Below are 17,733 nucleotides of genomic sequence, written 5' to 3'. Positions count from 1 at the left end.
AGGGATGGGTCAGTATGTGGGGATCGCAGGGATGGGTCAGTATGTGGGGATCGCAGGGATGGGTCAGTATGTGGGGATCGCAGGGAAGGGTCAGTATATGGGGATCGCAGGGATGGGTCAGTATGTGGGGATCGCAGGGAAGGGTCAGTATGTGGGGATCGCAGGGATGGGTCAGTATGTGGGGATCGCAGGGAAGGGTCAGTATATGGGGATCGCAGGGATGGGTCAGTATGTGGGGATCGCAGGGATGGGTCAGTATGTGGGGATCGCAGGGAAGGGTCAGTATGTGGGGATCGCAGGGATGGGTCAGTATGTGGGGATTGCAGGGATGGGTCAGTATGTGGTGGATGGGAGGATGGGTCAGTATGTGGGGATTGCAGGGATGGGTCAGTATGTGGGGATTGCAGGGATGGGTCAGTATGTGGGGATTGCAGGGATGGGTCAGTATGTGGTGGATGGGAGGATGGGTCAGTATGTGGGGATTGCAGGGATGGGTCAGTATGTGGTGGATGGGAGGATGGGTCAGTATGTGGGGATTGCAGGGATGGATCAGTATGTGGGGATTGCAGGGATGGGTCAGTATGTGGGGATTGCAGGGATGGGTCAGTATGTGGGGATTGCAGGGATGGATCAGTATGTGGGGATTGCAGGGATGGGTCAGTATGTGGGGATTGCAGGGATGGGTCAGTATTTGGGGATTGCAGGGATGGGTCAGTATGTGGTGGATGGGAGGATGGGTCAGTGTTGTCTGTGATGGATACTACCAGCACTGATCTCCTGCCACTTCCAGCTCATACATGGGTATGGGGAGCCCTCTCTGTATATGGGTGACACACCATTCCTTCCCCCAGTGAGGACCCCTTTGCTCCCATCCTCACCCACCTACCTGTCTTCTGGATGAAGTACTGACAGCGCCTGCTGCTCACTGCACCCATCATCTGATACTTCATGTCCGTCCCCTCGCCCTTCACTTGCCGACATCGTTCCGCCACCTTTACGCATTTGGTGTCCATGTTGGCGGCTCACGGCTCTTCCACTATGAGGCTGACGGTACTTCACGTCCAATCAGATTGCCAGCATAGGGGAGGGGCTCTGTAAGACATAAACGGTGAGTTGTATGAGGATCCGCCATCGTTAGCGCCCACCCAAGCAATCATGTGACCATCATGGTGTGGGGTGAAAGTCAGAAATGATTGAAGAGCGATCTCCACCAATCTGATCTGACAATGTGTGCTGTGCTCATACAATCCTCCACAATTTGACCTTTCTATTACATCCTGGACCACCTAGTAATGGCGGCTGTATTGTAGGCAGGTTCCCTTAATGGGACCTGGGGGGTCAGAGGTCACTGGCAATCTGCACAGGCCGGCTCCCTGCTTTGAATCTGCAGCATAGAGGAGACCCCTCTGAAAAAGAACACAGACTGCCCGGACCGTCAGCCATTTGTTATCTGATTGACCGATATGAAGCCGCCTCTACCCCTTACATGGACTGTTCCCATTGGAGTGCCCCATTACATGCATTGTTCCCATCGGTTTGCTCCTTTGCATGGACTGTTCTCATCGGAGAGCCCCCTTACATGGACTGTTCCCATCGGAGTGCCCCCTTTACATGGACTGTTCCCATCGGAGTGCCCCGTTACATGCATTGATCCCATCGGAGTGCCCCTTTACATGGACTGTTCCCATCGGAGTGCCCTTCTACATGGATTGTTCCCATCGGAGTGTCCCCTTACATGCACTGATCCCATCGGAGTGCCCCTTTACATTGACTGTTCCCATCGGAGTGCCCCTTTACATGGACTGTTCACATCGGAGTGCCCCCTTTACATGGACTGTTCCCATTGGAGTGTCCCCTTACATGCACTGATCCCATCGGAGTGCTCACTTTACATGGACTGTTCCCATGGGAGTGCCCCCTTACATGGACTGTTCCCATCGGAGTGCCCCCTTACATGGACTGTTCCCATGGGAGTGCCCCCTTACATGCACTGATCCCATTGGAGTGCCCCCCTTACATGGACTGTTCCCATCGGAGTGCCCCCTTACATGCACTGATCCCATCGGAGTGCCCCTTTAAATGGACTGTTCCCATCAAAGTGTCCCCTTACATGCACTGATCCCATCGGAGTGCCCCCTTTACATGGACTGTTCCCATCGGAGTGCCCCCTTTACATGGACTGTTCCCATCGGAGTGCCCCTTTACATGGACTGTTCACATCGGAGTGCCCCCTTTACATGGACTGTTTCCATCGTAGTGTCCCCTTACATGCACTGATCCCATCGGAGTGCCCCCTTACATTCACTGATCCCATCGAAGTGCCCCCTTTACATGGACTGTTCCCATCGGAGTGTCCCCTTACATGCACTGATCCCATCGGAGTGCCCCCTTACATGCACTGATCCCATCGGAGTGCCCACTTTACATGGACTGTTCCCATCGGAGTGCTCACTTTACATGGACTGTTCCCATCGGAGTGCCCCATTACATGAACTGTTCCCAGCGGAGTGCCCCCTTACATGGACTGTTCCCATCGGAGTGCCCCATTACATGCACTGTTCCCATCGGAGTGCCCCCTTACATGGACTGTTCCCATCGGAGTGCCCCCTTACATGGACTGTTCCCATCGGAGTGCCCCCTTTACATGCACTGATCCCATCGAAGTGCCCCTTACATGGACTGATCCCATCGGAGTGCCCCCTTACATGGACTGTTCCCATCGGAGTGCCACCTTACATGGACTGTTCCCATCGGAGTGCCCCCTTACATGGACTGTTCCCATCGGAGTGCCCCCTTACATGGACTGTTCCCATCGGAGTGCCCCATTACATGCACTGTTCCCATCGGAGTGCCCCCTTACATGGACTGTTGCCATCGGAGTGCCCCCTTACATGGACTGTTGCCATCGGAGTGCCCCCTTACATGGACTGTTCCCATCGGAGTGCCCCCTTACATGGACTGTTCCCATCGGAGTGCCCCCTTACATGGACTGTTCCCATCACCATCAGCACCGTGCAGGCAGCTGCTCCAAGCACAGCGCCGGTCTCCTAGCAACCGATGTAAACACTACAGAACAGATCACACACATTTCTTTTTCACGCTCCTCAGCTCCGCCTCATAGCTGCTCAAAGTTGCTCCGCCCCTTTCTTACTGCATCATTGGAGGGAGGAGACTAGACTGAGGCGGGGCTCTATTCAGACAAGTCTGGCTGCAGAATTTGAGAGGAAACACATGACCTCCACTCCGCCCCTTTTTTAATGAACTTTAATGAACTAACAAATATTCAGAGGCTACAGAGTGGAGCTCCACTTGACAGGAAACGTGACCTCCAAAATGGAGTTCCATTCTGCAGCCAGACTTCTCAGTTTCTGTACAAATCTACACAGGAAATATGTGACATCCACTTCATTGAGCTGCGATTGTTGGTTGTTTATTGAATTAAAGTTCAATAAACAAAAAGAAAAAAAAAGGAGACCTGAACTAAAGATGGAGTGCAGGCCACATGTCCTATCTAGAGTGGAGCTCCATTTTGCTGCTAGGCCCCTCCCCTCCACTCATCTCCTGGAAGGCACAGCGTCGGTCTCCTAGCAACCTAAGTAGTCTACGATCCTACCCGCGCTCCTCAGCCCCGCCTCCTGGCTAATCGTACCGCAGCGCCCCCTTTGGACGTTTCCAAAGGGGGAGGAGTCTAGACTGTGAGGAAGCTCTGCTCAGAAAGCAAGGACACTCTGGAGAGGACCGTCCAATCATCTCTGGGACAGACTGGGGGGGGGGGGGGGGGGCAGGTGACATAAAGGGACACTCCGATGAGAACAATACATGCATAGGGCACTCCGATGAGAACAGTCCATGTAAAGGGGGCACTCCGATGGGATCAGTCCATGTGAGGGGGCACTCCGATGGGAACAGTCCATGTGAGGGGGCACTCCGATGGGATCAGTCCATGTGAGGGGGCACTCCGATGGGAACAGTCCATGTGAGGGGGCACTCCAATGGGAACACTGCATGTAAAGGGGCAATCCGATGGGAACACTGCATGTAAGGGGGCACTCCGATGAGAACACTGCATGTTAGGGTGCACTCCTATGGGAACAGTCCATGTAAGGGGGCACTACGATGGGAACAGTCTTTGTAAGAGGGCACTCCGATGGGAACACTGCATGTTAGGGGGCACTCCGATGGGAACAGTGCATGTAAGAGGGCACCCAGATGGGAACAGTCCATGTAAGGGGGCACTCCGATGGGAACAGTCCATGTAAGGGGGCACTCCGATGGGAACAGTCCATGTAAGGGGGCACTCCGATGGGATCAGTCCATGTAAGGGGGCACTCCGATGAGAACAGTCCATGTAAAGGGGGCACTCCGATGGGAACATCCATGTGAGGGGGCACTCCGATGGGATCAGTCCATGTGAGGGGGCACTCCGATGGGAACAGTCCATGTGAGGGGGCACTCCAATGGGAACACTGCATGTAAAGGGGCAATCCGATGGGAACACTGCATGTAAGGGGGCACTCCTATGGGAACAGTCCATGTAAGGGGGCACTCCGATGGGAACAGTCCATGTAAGGGGGCACTCCGATGGGAACAGTCCTTGTAAGGGGGCACTCCGATGGGAACAGTCCATGTAAGGGGGCACTCCGATGGGATCAGTCCGGGGGGGGGGGCAATGGGAACACTGCATGTAAAGGGGCAATCCGATGGGAACACTGCATGTAAGGGGGCACTCCGATGAGAACACTGCATGTTAGGGGGCACTCCGATGGGAACAGTCCATGTAAGGGGGCACTACGATGGGAACAGTCTTTGTAAGAGGGCACTCCGATGGAAACACTGCATGTAAGGGGACACTCCGATGAGAACACTGCATGTTAGGGGGCACTCTGATGGGAACAGTCCACGTAAGAGGGCACCCAGATGGGAACAGTCCATGTGAGGGGGCACTCCGATGGGATCAGTCCATGTGAGGGGGCACTCCGATGGGAACAGTCCATGTGAGGGGGCACTCCGATGGGACCAGTCCATGTAAGGGGGCACTCCGATGGGATCAGTCCATGTGAGGGGGCACTCCAATGGGAACAGTCCATGTAAGGGGGCACTCCGATGGGTTCAGTCCGGGGGGGGGAAGGGGGGGCAGGTGACATAAAGGGACACTCCGATGAGAACAATACATGCATGGGGCACTCCGATGAGAACAGTCCATGTAAAGGGGGCACTCCGATGGGATCAGTCCATGTGAGGGGGCACTCCGATGGGAACAGTCCATGTGAGGGGGCACTCCGATGGGATCAGTCCATGTGAGGGGGCACTCCGATGGGAACAGTCCATGTGAGGGGGCACTCCGATGGGACCAGTCCATGTAAGGGGGCACTCCAATGGGATCAGTCCATGTAAGGGGGCACTCCGATGGGATCAGTCCATGTAAGGGGGCACTCCGATGGGAACACTGCATGTAAGGGGACACTCCGATGAGAACACTGCATGTTAGGGGGCACTCTGATGGGAACAGTTCATGTAAGGGGGCACTCCGATGGGAACAGTCCATGTAAGGGGGCACTCCGATGGGAACACTGCATGTAAGGGGGCACTCCAATGGGAACAGTCCATGTAAGGGGGCACTCCGATGGGAACAGTCCTTGTAAGGGGGCATTCTGATGGGAACAGTGCATGTAAGGGGGCTTTCCGATGGGAACAGTCCATGTAAGGGGGCACTCCGATGGGAACAGTCCATGTAAGGGGGCACTTTGATGGGAACAGTCCAAGTAAGGGGGCACTCCGATGGGAACAGTCCTTGTAAGGGGGCATTCTGATGGGAACAGTCCATGTAAGGGGGCACCCAGATGGGAACAGTCCATGTAAGGGGGCACTCCGATGGGATCAGTCCATGTAAGGGGGCACTCCGATGGGAACACTGCATGTAAGGGGACACTCCGATGAGAACACTGCATGTAAGGGGGCACTCCGATGGGAACAGTCCATGTAAGGGGGCACTCCGATGTGAACAGTCCATGTAAGGTGGCACTGCGATGGGAACAGTCCATGTAAGGGGGCACTCCGATGGGAACGTTCCATGTAAGGGGGCTCTCCGATGGGAACAGTGCATGTAAGGGGGCTTTCCGATGGGAACAGTCCATGTAAGGGGGCACTCCGATGGGAACAGTCCATGTAAGGGGGCACTCCGATGGGAACAGTCCAAGTAAGGGGGCACTCCGATGGGAACAGTCCTTGTAAGGGGGCATTCTGATGGGAACAGTCCATGTAAGGGGGATGGGAACAGTCCTTGTAAGGGGGCATTCTGATGGGAACAGTCCATGTAAGGGGGCACTCCGATGGGAACAGTCCAAGTAAGGGGGCACTCCGATGGGAATAGTCCTTGTAAGGGGGCACTCCGATGGGATCAGTCCATGTAAGGGAGCACTCTGATGGTATCAGTCCATGTAAGGGGGCATTCCGATAGGATCAGTCCATGTAAGGGGTGACTCCGATGGGAACACTGCATGTAAGGGGGCACTCCGATGAGAACACTGCATGTTAGGGGGCACTCCGATGGGAACAGTTCATGTAAGGGGGCACTCCGATGGGAACAGTCTATGTAAGGGGGCACTCCGATGGGAACAGTCCATGTAAGGGGGCACTCCGATGGGAACAGTCCATGTAAGGGGGCACTCCGATGGGAACAGTCCATGTAAAGGGGCACTCCGATGGGAACAGTCCATGTAAGGGGGCACTCCGATGGGAACAGTCCATGTAAGGGGGCTCTCCGATGGGAACAGTCCATGTAAGGGGGCTCTCCGATGGGAACAGTCTATATAAGGGGGCACTCTGATGGGAACAGGTCATGTAAGGGGGCACTCCGATGGGAACAGTCCACGTAAGGGGCACTCTGATGGGAACAGTCCATTAAAGGGGGCTCTCTGATGGGAACAGTTCATGTAAGGGGGCACTCTGATGGGAACAATCCATGTAAAGGGGTTCTCTGATGGGAACAGTCCATGTGAGTGGGTACTGAGATTAGGATAGTCCATATAAGGGGGCACTCCGATGAGGACAACTGATGTAAGGAGGAACTGTATTGGGGACTCTGATATAAAAGGGCACTCTGATGGGGTTAATCCAGGTAAGGGAGACTCTGTAGGGACATCTGGTGTAAGAGGAACTTTGATGAGGACTCCTGATATAAGGAACCACCATGATGGGGACAGTCCATGTAAAGGGGCACTCCAAAAGGAACAGACCTTGTAAGGGGGCACTCGGATGGAGACAGCCCATGTAAAGGGGCACTCCACTAAGGACAGTCCATGAAATGGGAATTCTGATGAGGACAACTGATTTAAGGGGACACTTGGAGAATCTGATATAAAGAGGGCCTTTGTGGATTACTCCTGATAAAAGACGGAACTCCGATGGGGACAATGCATGTAAGGGAGACTGTGATAAGGATGTCTGATGTAAGGGGGACCTTAATGAGGACTTCTGATATAATGGGGCGCAGTGATGGGGAGTCCTGATATAATGGAGCACAGTGATGGGGAGACCTGATATAAGGGGCACAGTGATGGGGAGACCTGATATAAGGGGCACAGTGATGGGGAGACCTGATATAACGGGGCACAGTGATGGGGAGACCTTATATAATGGGGCACAGTGATGGGAGACCTGATATAAGGGGCACAGTGATGGGGAGACCTGATATAAGGGGGCACAGTGATGGGGAGACCTGATATAAGGGGGCACAGTGATGGGGAGACCTGATATAATGGGGCGCAGAGATGAGGAGACCTGATATAATGGGGCACAGTGATGGGGAGACCTGATATAATGGGGCACACTAATGGGGAGACCTGATATAAGGGGGCACAGTGATGGGGAGACCTGATATAATGGGGCACAGTGATGGGTAGACCTGATATAATGGGGCGCAGTGATGGGGAGACCTGATATAATGGGGCGCAGAGATGAGGAGACCTGATATAATGGGGCACAGTGATGGGGAGACCTGATATAATGGGGCACACTAATGGGGAGACCTGATATAAGGGGGCACAGTGATGGGGAGACCTGATATAATGGGGCACAGTGATGGGGAGACCTGATATAATGGGGCGTAGTGATGGGGAGACCTGATATAATGGGGCGCAGTGATGGGGAGACCTGATATAATGGGGCGCAGTGATGGGGAGACCTGATATAAAGGGGCACAGTGATGGGGAGACCTGATATAAGGGGTGCTGGTTCTGTTTATTCATCCTAATGACAGTCTAATACAGACTAGTGGATCCCGGGTCATGTCTGGTGGGACAGAAGTGTGAAGAGGGAATACTGGTTCTCTGTGTCTCTAGCGCACAGTGTGAACAGCTGTCAGTCACTCACACACAATGGTGACATCATGGCCCCTCTGACTTTTTTTAATCTTTTATTATCTACAGAAATGGTACATATCATACATAACTATATGATACAGCCTGTCACCAACATTACCACAGCCCCCCGTAATATCAATGTATAAATCTGTGTCCCCCTATAACATTGTTTTCTTATCAGAAGGCTGATGTCTGGAAGATGTTGGAACTAAGTATCCGATATGTGAAGAGGGAACTTTCTGGCCACGATTCTTCAGATTATAATCCAAACGACTCCACCGAAATCATTATCAACACATTAGTGAAAGTGTCTCGGTGAATTCATAAGGAAATCTGTAGCATCATAAAATGTAATACAACAAAATAAAACCGAGGGGTGACTCTATTATACATCAATAGACTGTCCAGTTTGCAATTGCAGTTGCTCCACAGCTTACTAAATACGGGGAAGCACTGCTGACATCCATCACCCCATTGAGTGCGAGAACAAATGTTGTTCTTTTTCATGTTCATGCATGTGATTGGGTATTCTTTACCAGCTGCAGCTTTATTTCATTTACTAAGCTCTGGAGCAATAGAACTTGCAAAGTGCACATGCTATTTAACTTTAGTAAATCAACCCCAAAGTGTCCATGTTTTGTTCAGTTCTTCTCCTTCACGTTGTATTTTAGAGAAGAAACATTGATCAAAGAAAAGGAGATATATAGAGACATTACAGGTGATCATTGCTGACCACTGCATCACCCACCATAAGAGAACAGCAACAACCATGTCAAGTCTGTTCTCTGTTTTGTGAATGAAAAGGGTTGTTCTTATGTAGATCTTAGTAAACAAGTCTGGAGAGGAAGATGGAAGGTTCTAGGATGAGGCTTATTACAATCAGGCATCTAACACTAAGAATACGATGACTAGCATGGAGTAGGTTAGCGTAGTGTAGTTCAGTGTAGGTCCTGCCCTGAAAGAGTCTACCTTGTCGTGGTGGGCAGGCTTGTCATCTTTTGGTTACAAATGTCAAAACTGGAGAAAGAATGTATTGTCTCTGGGCAGTTTCATTTTTGACCATGGGATTCAACTAAAAGACTCCTAAGATTTCATATAGGCAGACCAGAAAAAAATAGTTATATGTCTATATAGAAAAAAAGATGCAGACAGTAATCTGTACAAACTATTTTAAAGTGGCTTTGATGTTATCAGCATTTTTAATGTCACACGTTTATTCCTTCTATTTCATGCCGGCAACATTTCTCTGATCTAATGTTTACAGGGGTATACTCTCTGGCCACGACACGACTCTGGAGATTTCTCTGCTGACCCACGGATGTTGATCAGGTGTCCAGGTAGGGTGGCGGCTTTCTCTTTGGGTCCTCATGCTGTTTGGTCTGCTGTCATAGGACTGCCTTGGTCATTCTTCTCCTCTGATCAGTCCTCAGTGTTACCAACATAGAAATAATGCTTGTAATAGTGTATTAGCACAGGTTTTTTAAGCGGAGAGTAGACACTCTTCATCTGGAGGAATGGAGTGAGGCTAATTCTTGGGGAGCTCTGAAACTGCGGCAAGACAGGAATGTTGGTGGCGCATAACTCTGAGGAAGTCTCGGCCTTCCTGTTGGGTTCACGAAGTTCAGGGTTGATTGCACCTCCTCCCAGTTGGGTGCGGTCTGGTGGGATAACTGGGGTGTTGTGCATGGCCTGATAGGTGGAATATGGGTGGGGTGTCCTCCTTCAGGGGGTGACCACAGTACCCTGAGGGTTGTCATTTCCCCTGTTGCTGCCATGGGCTCTGTTCAGATGTTTTGGAATTTTATTTCTAAAAAAACCTTTTTTTAATTTAACATCCAATTATTTATTGTAATACACTATTGTGAGCATTTTTCTATGTCAGTAAAACTGGGGACTGGTAGGATGAGGAGGGCGACAAAGGCAGTTCTCTGTGAACAAACTTCACTATAATTAACCACTTGCCCTCCTGAGGATTTACCCCCCTTCCGGTCAGCAGGCCTCTTTTTGCTACTCGGCGCTGCACTAATTCAACTGATAATTGCGCGGTCATGCAATGCTGCTCCCAAACGAAATTTGCGTCCTTTTTTTCCACACAAATAGAGCTTTCTTTTGGTGGTATTTGATCACCTGTGCGCTTTTTATTTTTCACGCTATAAACAAAAATAGACCAAAAATTTTGAAGAAAAACAATGTTTTTTACTTTCAGCTATAAAAGATATATAGTAAACTCAAAGTTAGTTATAAATTTAGGCCAAAATGTATTCTGCTTCATGTTTTTGGTAAAAAAATCCCAGTATATTGATTGCTTTGTGTGAAAGTTATAGCGTCTACAAACTATGGTATAGATACTGCAATTAACGCCATTTTTTGCTATACAGCACTGTGCTAGTTTAATGGACAATTGCACGGTCATGCAATACGGTATATAAATGAAATTTACATCTTTTTTTTCCCACAAATTGAGCTTTCTTTCGTTGGTATTTTATCCCCTGTACGTTTTTTATTTTTTGCGCTATAAAAAAAAAAAGGCTGACTATTTTGACAAAAAAAAAAACAATATTTTGGACTTTTTGCTATAAAACATGTCCAGTAAAAAAAATGTAAAAACCAAATTTAGTCATAAATTTCTGCCAAAATGTATTCTGCGACATGTCTTTGCTTAAAAAAAATCCCAATACGTGTAAATGAATTGGTTTACGTGAAAGTTATAGCGTCTACAAATGGCGGGAAAGATACTGGGATTTTTTTTTTATTATACGAATAATGGCGGCCATCAGCGACTTATGGTGGTGATCAGCGATATATGACAGTAATCAGCGACTTATGGCGGGACTGCGGTGGACATTTTGACACTGGGGGGGGGAACTGACTAGGGTCACTGACATCCCCAGTGACACCAAAAAAAAAAAACACTGACACTGTATTAATGGCACTGGGGAGGAAGGGGTTAACCTTTATTAGGTAAAGAAAGGGTTAAATGTGTGAGGGGAGTGTTTTACTAGGGGGCGGGGGTGTGTACTTCACAGGAACACGCTGATCCCGAGAGATAAAGTCTTCTCTCAGGTTGAGGTGCTGGGAACTGACAGATAGCAGAGCTGCAGTGTAAACACTGCAGCCGTGCTATCTGTAAGTGATTACTTGTAATCGCCGGCACCTGGCGGGAAATGACTCGTCGGGAGCCGGTGATGGACACCCGCTGCCACGATCGGTGGGACGGGTAGGGCGGGCACGTGCCTCGCGCGCTACCCCTACCTGTTTTGCACAGCGACGTTAAAAGATGGCGCTGTGCGTACAGGTGCCGCCCTGCCACAGTAAAAACACTGCGGGGGGTCGGCAAGCGGTTTAACTGCTTTAGACCTTTCAGACTGAAGGTCAATTATTTTCAATTAGTGTTTTGTACAGACATTGATGCTTGGTCAGAGAGTGAAGTGTGGTTCATTACACAATGGTGTGTACATTAAAACGTGAAGGAAAAAGTGGACTCTTTGTTTTATTCTATTTCAGTATGCTAGAGATATGAATATGTGTGGGAGATTGGGGACAATACCCCTAGTGTCTTTCCAAGTCTAATCAGGTAATAGACACATCTTGGGGAGTCTCCCATCTTGTACACTTCACCTGCCTTATTGCAGGCTAATGTGGATGTATGTATGTGGAAGAGAGCTCAGAATTGATCAAAGAAGGGAAATGTGCCATTACAGGTGACCATTGCTGACCACTGCATCACCCGTCATATAATACCAGCAACAGCCATTTTAAATTTGTTCTCCGTTTTGTGAATGAAAAGGATTGTTCTTTTGTAGATCTTGGTAAACAAGTCTGGAAAGGAAGATGGCAGGTTCTAGGATGAGGCATATTACATACAGGCATCTAACACTAAAAATACGATGACTAGCATGGAGTAGGTTAGAGTAGTGTAGTTTAGTGTAGGTCCTGCCCTAAAAGAGTCTACCTTGTTGTGGTGGGCAGGCTTGTCATCTTTTGGTTAAGACCAGACCAGAACAGACCAGAAAAAAATAGTTATATGTCTATATTTCTAGAAAAAAAGATACAGACAGCTATAGTTCTGAAGAAGTCCCCGAAGTGGGCGGGACAAAATGCGTAAGCTGACACGTGCCTACCCACTCTCTCTGACATCCACATGCCATCTCCACATGCTGTGGTTCATATGTAGACCTTTCACAGCCATACATCTATTCTTGAGCCGTTTGCTAGGCTTGAACTTGAGGACTGACCACCATCCATGGGAGTGCAGGCAGATTTTTTGCTGGACTTGGACGTTCCATTGTTATTTCAGCCTTTATCATCACAGGACCCAGGGGTCCTATCAGACTGTGAGTTATAGCGATTTGTGATGCTACTTTAATCATATCAGTTGTACAGATCACGGGCTGGACTGGTCATACGAGTTCATGTTGCTTATTTACTCCTACAATATCCTCTATCACATAGGCTGGCTACTGTGTACTATAGTACTGAACTCCCAGTTACAAGCTGACCATCCTCACTCCATGGCTGTCATTGCTTCTCTGGCTATTAGCTGATTGATTTCAGCAGGCTGCACCAGTTTCATCCATTTTTCTCATGCAATACCTTCCATTGCCTTACCTTCATTACGGCCTCCATCCATCTGGTTCTGGTCACACAAGAGTTTATTTATACCATGTATTGCATGGACTTTGAGGCTTTTGCCCTGTACAGTGACTTTATACCTTGTGATCCTCTTTGGCCAACGGCCATGTCCACACTGGCCTTTGCATATTGCTATATATTCTAATGCTATATGTTTATGCATTGATGTTTGTTGTTTAGCTGTGGAATATATCTATATGGTTGGCACTTCCAGGAACCCCCGGTGTGTGCAGTAGGCTTACTCTCCATCTAGTGGGTTTTGGGGGGTTGGGGGTGTCAGTGGGCTGGTACTATCTCCCTCAGCTTCTCCTCTCTCTTTTGTGAGTGGGATGGTGGGATGTGAGGGTCCTCTATCTAGGGGAGGAGTTCCTTGTGGGGGTATTTGGGGGTTGGTTAGGATTGGTGGGGTGGTTTGGGTCAGGGATTGGGTGTTGGAGGGTTGGGTCAGGTTAGTCCCAGTGGACCGACTCCATCCTTTGTCCATCCCTGATGGTTCCCTCTTGATATCTCGGGGGGTAGAGTCCTCTGTCATGCAGGATTATCATGTCTCCGATGGCCTATTACTGTTTATGGTGCATAATAAATTTCTTTTGAGGTTAGTTTTTTAGGTGTGCAGCCTTTTTTCTTCTCCTTTTTTTTGCAGGTTCTAGGTTGAGGCTTATTACAAACAGGCATCCAGCACTAAAATTACGATGACTAGCATTGAGTAGGTTAGCGTAGTGTAACACAGCTGATCACATGACAGAGCCGACGTTATCTGCTCTTTACAGTGATCGGTGATCCACTGTGTCCATCCCGAGGGCGTGCATGCGCAAGTAGAGTGGGAGGACGTCACCCTATTGAGCATCTGTGGGGCATCCTCACATGGAAGGTGGAGGAGTGCAAGGTCTCTAACATCCACCAGCTTGGTGATGTCGTCATGGAGGAGTGGAAGAGGACTCCAGTGGCAACCTGTGAAGCTCTGCTTAATTCCTTATCCAAAAGGGTTAAGGCAGTGCTGTGAAATAATGGTGGCCACACAAAATATTGACACTTTGGGCCCAATTTGGACATTTTCACTTAGGGGTGTACTCACTTTTGTTGCCAGCAGTTTAGACATTAATGGCTATGTGCTGAGTTATTTTGAGGGGAGGGCAAATTTACACTGTTATACAAGCTGTACACTTACATTGTAGCAAAGTGTCACTTCTTCAGTGTTGTCACATGAAAAAGATATAAAAAACATTTACAAAATGTGAGGGGTGTATATTTTTTTTTACAAAGTCCATACTTCTCTTTTAAAATAGTTAATTTGATTTCTTCAAAGGTTACACTGGAAATAAACAAGTTACTACATTTTACTTTTGCTCACCACTTTCTCCAAAAGTTCTCTGTATATTTTGATGACACATTTACCTAAATGTCATATTACTTCACTCAGTTTTTGAAAAACGGGACTTTAATGGTATCTATCAGGTGTGTAACTGCAGATCATGGTGCCCCAATGCAGAATTTTGATGCAGCACCCTGGTGGCCTCCCTGCTATTGTTGATCTTAAAGTTGTTCTAAAGGCTTAAGGTTTTTTACCTTCTTGTGTTGTATGCATGAAGCTAAAAACCCTTCAGTGTGCAGCAGCCTCCCAGCTCCCCTAACATTCACCTGAGCCCGATCTCTGTATAGCAATGTGCATAGGAGACTCAGCTTTCCTGGGCCTCTCCATCCTCATTGGCTGAGACACAGCAGTGGGAGCCATTGTCAATCACAGCTTGTGAGGAGGGAGCGGGGGGTTCAGCTGAGTCCCGCTCTGCTGTGTCTGATGTAGCGCCCTCTAAGTAGCTAGGTTGTTATTTCTGTAAGACAGAGGCTGGGTAGCAGCCTGGGATGAGTCAGCCTGGGAGTGAGGTAGTGAGTTCACCTCAGGACAGGCTGGGAGGTATTACAGGTCAGGGCTTCTGGAGCCCTCCCACCATTCCAGAAACTTATAGAATTTTCTGGAAGAGGGGTGGAGGAGGCCTAGGTCAGCAAGTTTAGGGGAACTTGGCTAATCCCTTGGCAGAAGGCCAGGCAAAGTGACCATGGACAACCCTTAAATGTGGCAGAGTTTGTGCAGCAGTAGTGTGTTTGATGGATGGAGAGGAAGGTGGGAGTGTGAATCCTGGGAGGGAGCCCCAGGGAGGGGAGCCTACCTACAGGTTGTTTGCTGGACAAAAGTATCTCCACTCCACCATCTCCGAGGGAGGACAACCTGTCAGCTGGGAAGCCGCCAGCCCAGGGTAAGGCCTGAAAGCAGCTTTAACTCATCAAACTGACAGGACAGTGTGAGTACTTTTACACCCCCTGGGCTAGATAAAGGGAGAGAGTGGTCAGGTGCAAGACCCAACTAGTTAGTCAGTTTATTTATTTATTGCAAGTACTTATATAGCACCATCAATTTACGCAGCGCTTTACATATATATATATATATTGTACACTCACATCAGTCTCTAACCCTCAAGGAGTGTACAATCTAAAATCCCTGAGATTCATACATACACATACTAAGGCCAATTTAGACAGGAGCCAATTAACCTACCAGCATGTCTTTGGAGTGTGGCAGGAAACTGGAGTACCCAGAGGAAACCCACGCAGGCACAGGGAGAACATGCAAACTCCAGGCAGGTGGTGCCGTGGTTGGGATTTGGCCCCAACGACCCTAATACTGCCAGGCGGAAGTACTAACCATTTACCCACTGTGCTGCTAGATCTTGGAATCTTGCCCAGGGATACCCTCAGTGGAGCTGGGTCAAGAGGGGGACTCATCTGGGGTCTGAGGAGGTACACCAAGGGGACTTCAGTGCTCCTTAACAGAGACAGTGCTATTTTTGGATGCACAGCTTTTGTACAGTGTATACGTTGTTAAGACATTTGTCCTCAAGTTTGCAGTTCCTTGGGCATCCAATATACCCCTAGACCCCATCCAAGTTGTTAAGTCTTTAATAAAAACAATTAAAAACAAGCTCAAAGACTGAATTACTAACTCTGTGCATGTGAAGATGTGGGAAAAATGCATGTTGCCTGACCGTGCAAAGCTTACGGGACCCAAAACTCAGCATCCCCTGAGGATGTAGTGCTACACTCATGAACGCAGAGAGTGGGACTGGGGAGCGAGCTTGTACCAGAGCCCCTATAGCAAACAGCTTGCTGTGGTGGCACTTCTCAGGTGGGGAGAGCCAGAAGTGCCGACAGGGAACCCAGGAAGAGGAGGATCAGAGCTGCTCTGTGCAAAACCACTGAGTAGAGCATGTAAGTATTTTATTAAATATATACTGTATGTACAAAAAAAACAAACCTTTAGTTTCACTTTAAAATAAAGCATGTCTATATTGAAGGGAGGTAGTAGGACTAGGGACCAGTTCTGTGGACAGAAGTTGTCAGGTAAGAGGGGTATCAGTACATAAAATTAAAGAGGTCCTTCAGTCCCAGACCAAAAAAAATAAACGTCATTAATTACAAATACTGTAGCTGCTGACTTTAAGTAAGTCCCTGGCTTATTAACCCTGGCTGGTTCTTCACCAGTCTTTGGGCCCCAGGCACCTCCATGTTAACTGTGGGAAGCCGGGTGTGACTCTGCAGCTTTGCAGGCAGCTCCCCACTACACATGCTTGTGCCATGCTATGCCCTAGAGATGGTCCTGCAGCCTTTTGGGACCTGTGATGTATTCCAAAAGGTTGCATGCAGAGAGGGTGGGAAGCTGAAGCGGGAAGTGTTAAAACCAAGTCCCCACAGCCCCTAAAAAAAGGAAAGTGTCTGAAAGGTGAGGAGGGCAGGAGGAGGCATAAAAGTGGAACTTCTTTTTAGGAGTTCTGCTTTAACTTTTAACTTTCATTTTTCAGCCAACTATCCTGAATGCAGCAGCTCACTAGTCTTTTTCAGTATCTCAGATCTCAGGGCCTCAGTGTAAATTTTAAGCCCTTGTAACCCTTCCACCACCACAACAAGCAAGTGCTGAAAGAGAAGGCCTACTAGTAAGTAAAAAAAAAAAATCTAAAACACAAGATTTGTAGTAGCAACACTAATGACCATTATAATATTCTATATTATGGAATAATTGTTGGCATTAAATCACACTACACACATTTGCAAATACTGTATATGTGAAAGCCACAGTGCCTTGCCAAGGCTCCTCTGTATACTGTGGTCTTAACTCACCATTTTGAGGTTCCGAGTTGGAACAAATATAGCAATGAAAGAATGAAGGGTAGGTTTGCCTGGAGGGAGCCAACTCCTTAAAGGTACAGGAACACATCAGACACCCAGCAAGCGCACAATGGCAGCTGAAAGCATTCAATGTGTCCCGGCATTAAATTCAATTGTGCAGATAAATGGCAACCACCTCAGAAGAGGTTTGGCACTGCGGCTTTCACATACATTTGCAAGTGTGTGCAAAAAAAGCTTCTCTTTCCGTGCAAACTGTTAGACAGGGCTAAATTGGTTTTGTTGCAGGCTAGCTGGTAAGTGTGCTGGAAATTTTCTGTTTGTAATGTGCAAAGCACCTTCCATGTGCTCCTTACTGTAAAGGCTAGTTATAGATTGGGATGGTTGTCATTCATCTGCACATCTTGCCAGTTTTTTCCTGAGGAGACACTCTGGAATGCTTGCTTTAGAAATAAGGAGTTAATTACAGTGCTGACCCGCAGTGGTGTCCCGAGGCAGGTGCGGGGGGTGCACGCCACACCAGGTGACACCTACCGCATAGGGTGACACCAGACCCGCTCCATGAAAA

The 17,733-nt window shown here is 48.7% G+C and overlaps 1 long non-coding RNA gene across 1 annotated transcript in view; it reads left to right on the top strand.

Moving 5' to 3' along the window:
• LOC149467303 (uncharacterized) overlaps positions 1-17,733 on the top strand; it is a 33,605-nt gene that overhangs the window by 4,277 nt on the left and 11,595 nt on the right. Inside the window, exon 2 of the long non-coding RNA XR_016311953.1 lies at positions 9,625-9,697. This is a non-coding gene — a long non-coding RNA (uncharacterized LOC149467303). The remainder of the gene's footprint in view (positions 1-9,624; positions 9,698-17,733) is intronic.

This window comes from Staurois parvus, unplaced genomic scaffold (genome assembly GCF_062004578.1).
Source record: "Staurois parvus isolate SC_StPar_1 unplaced genomic scaffold, SC_StPar_1.0 ptg000116l, whole genome shotgun sequence".
In the NCBI taxonomy this organism is placed as follows: Eukaryota; Metazoa; Chordata; class Amphibia; order Anura; family Ranidae; genus Staurois; species Staurois parvus.
Note: the sequence above shows the minus strand (reverse complement) of the source record. Positions and strands in the feature narration are given on the sequence as shown.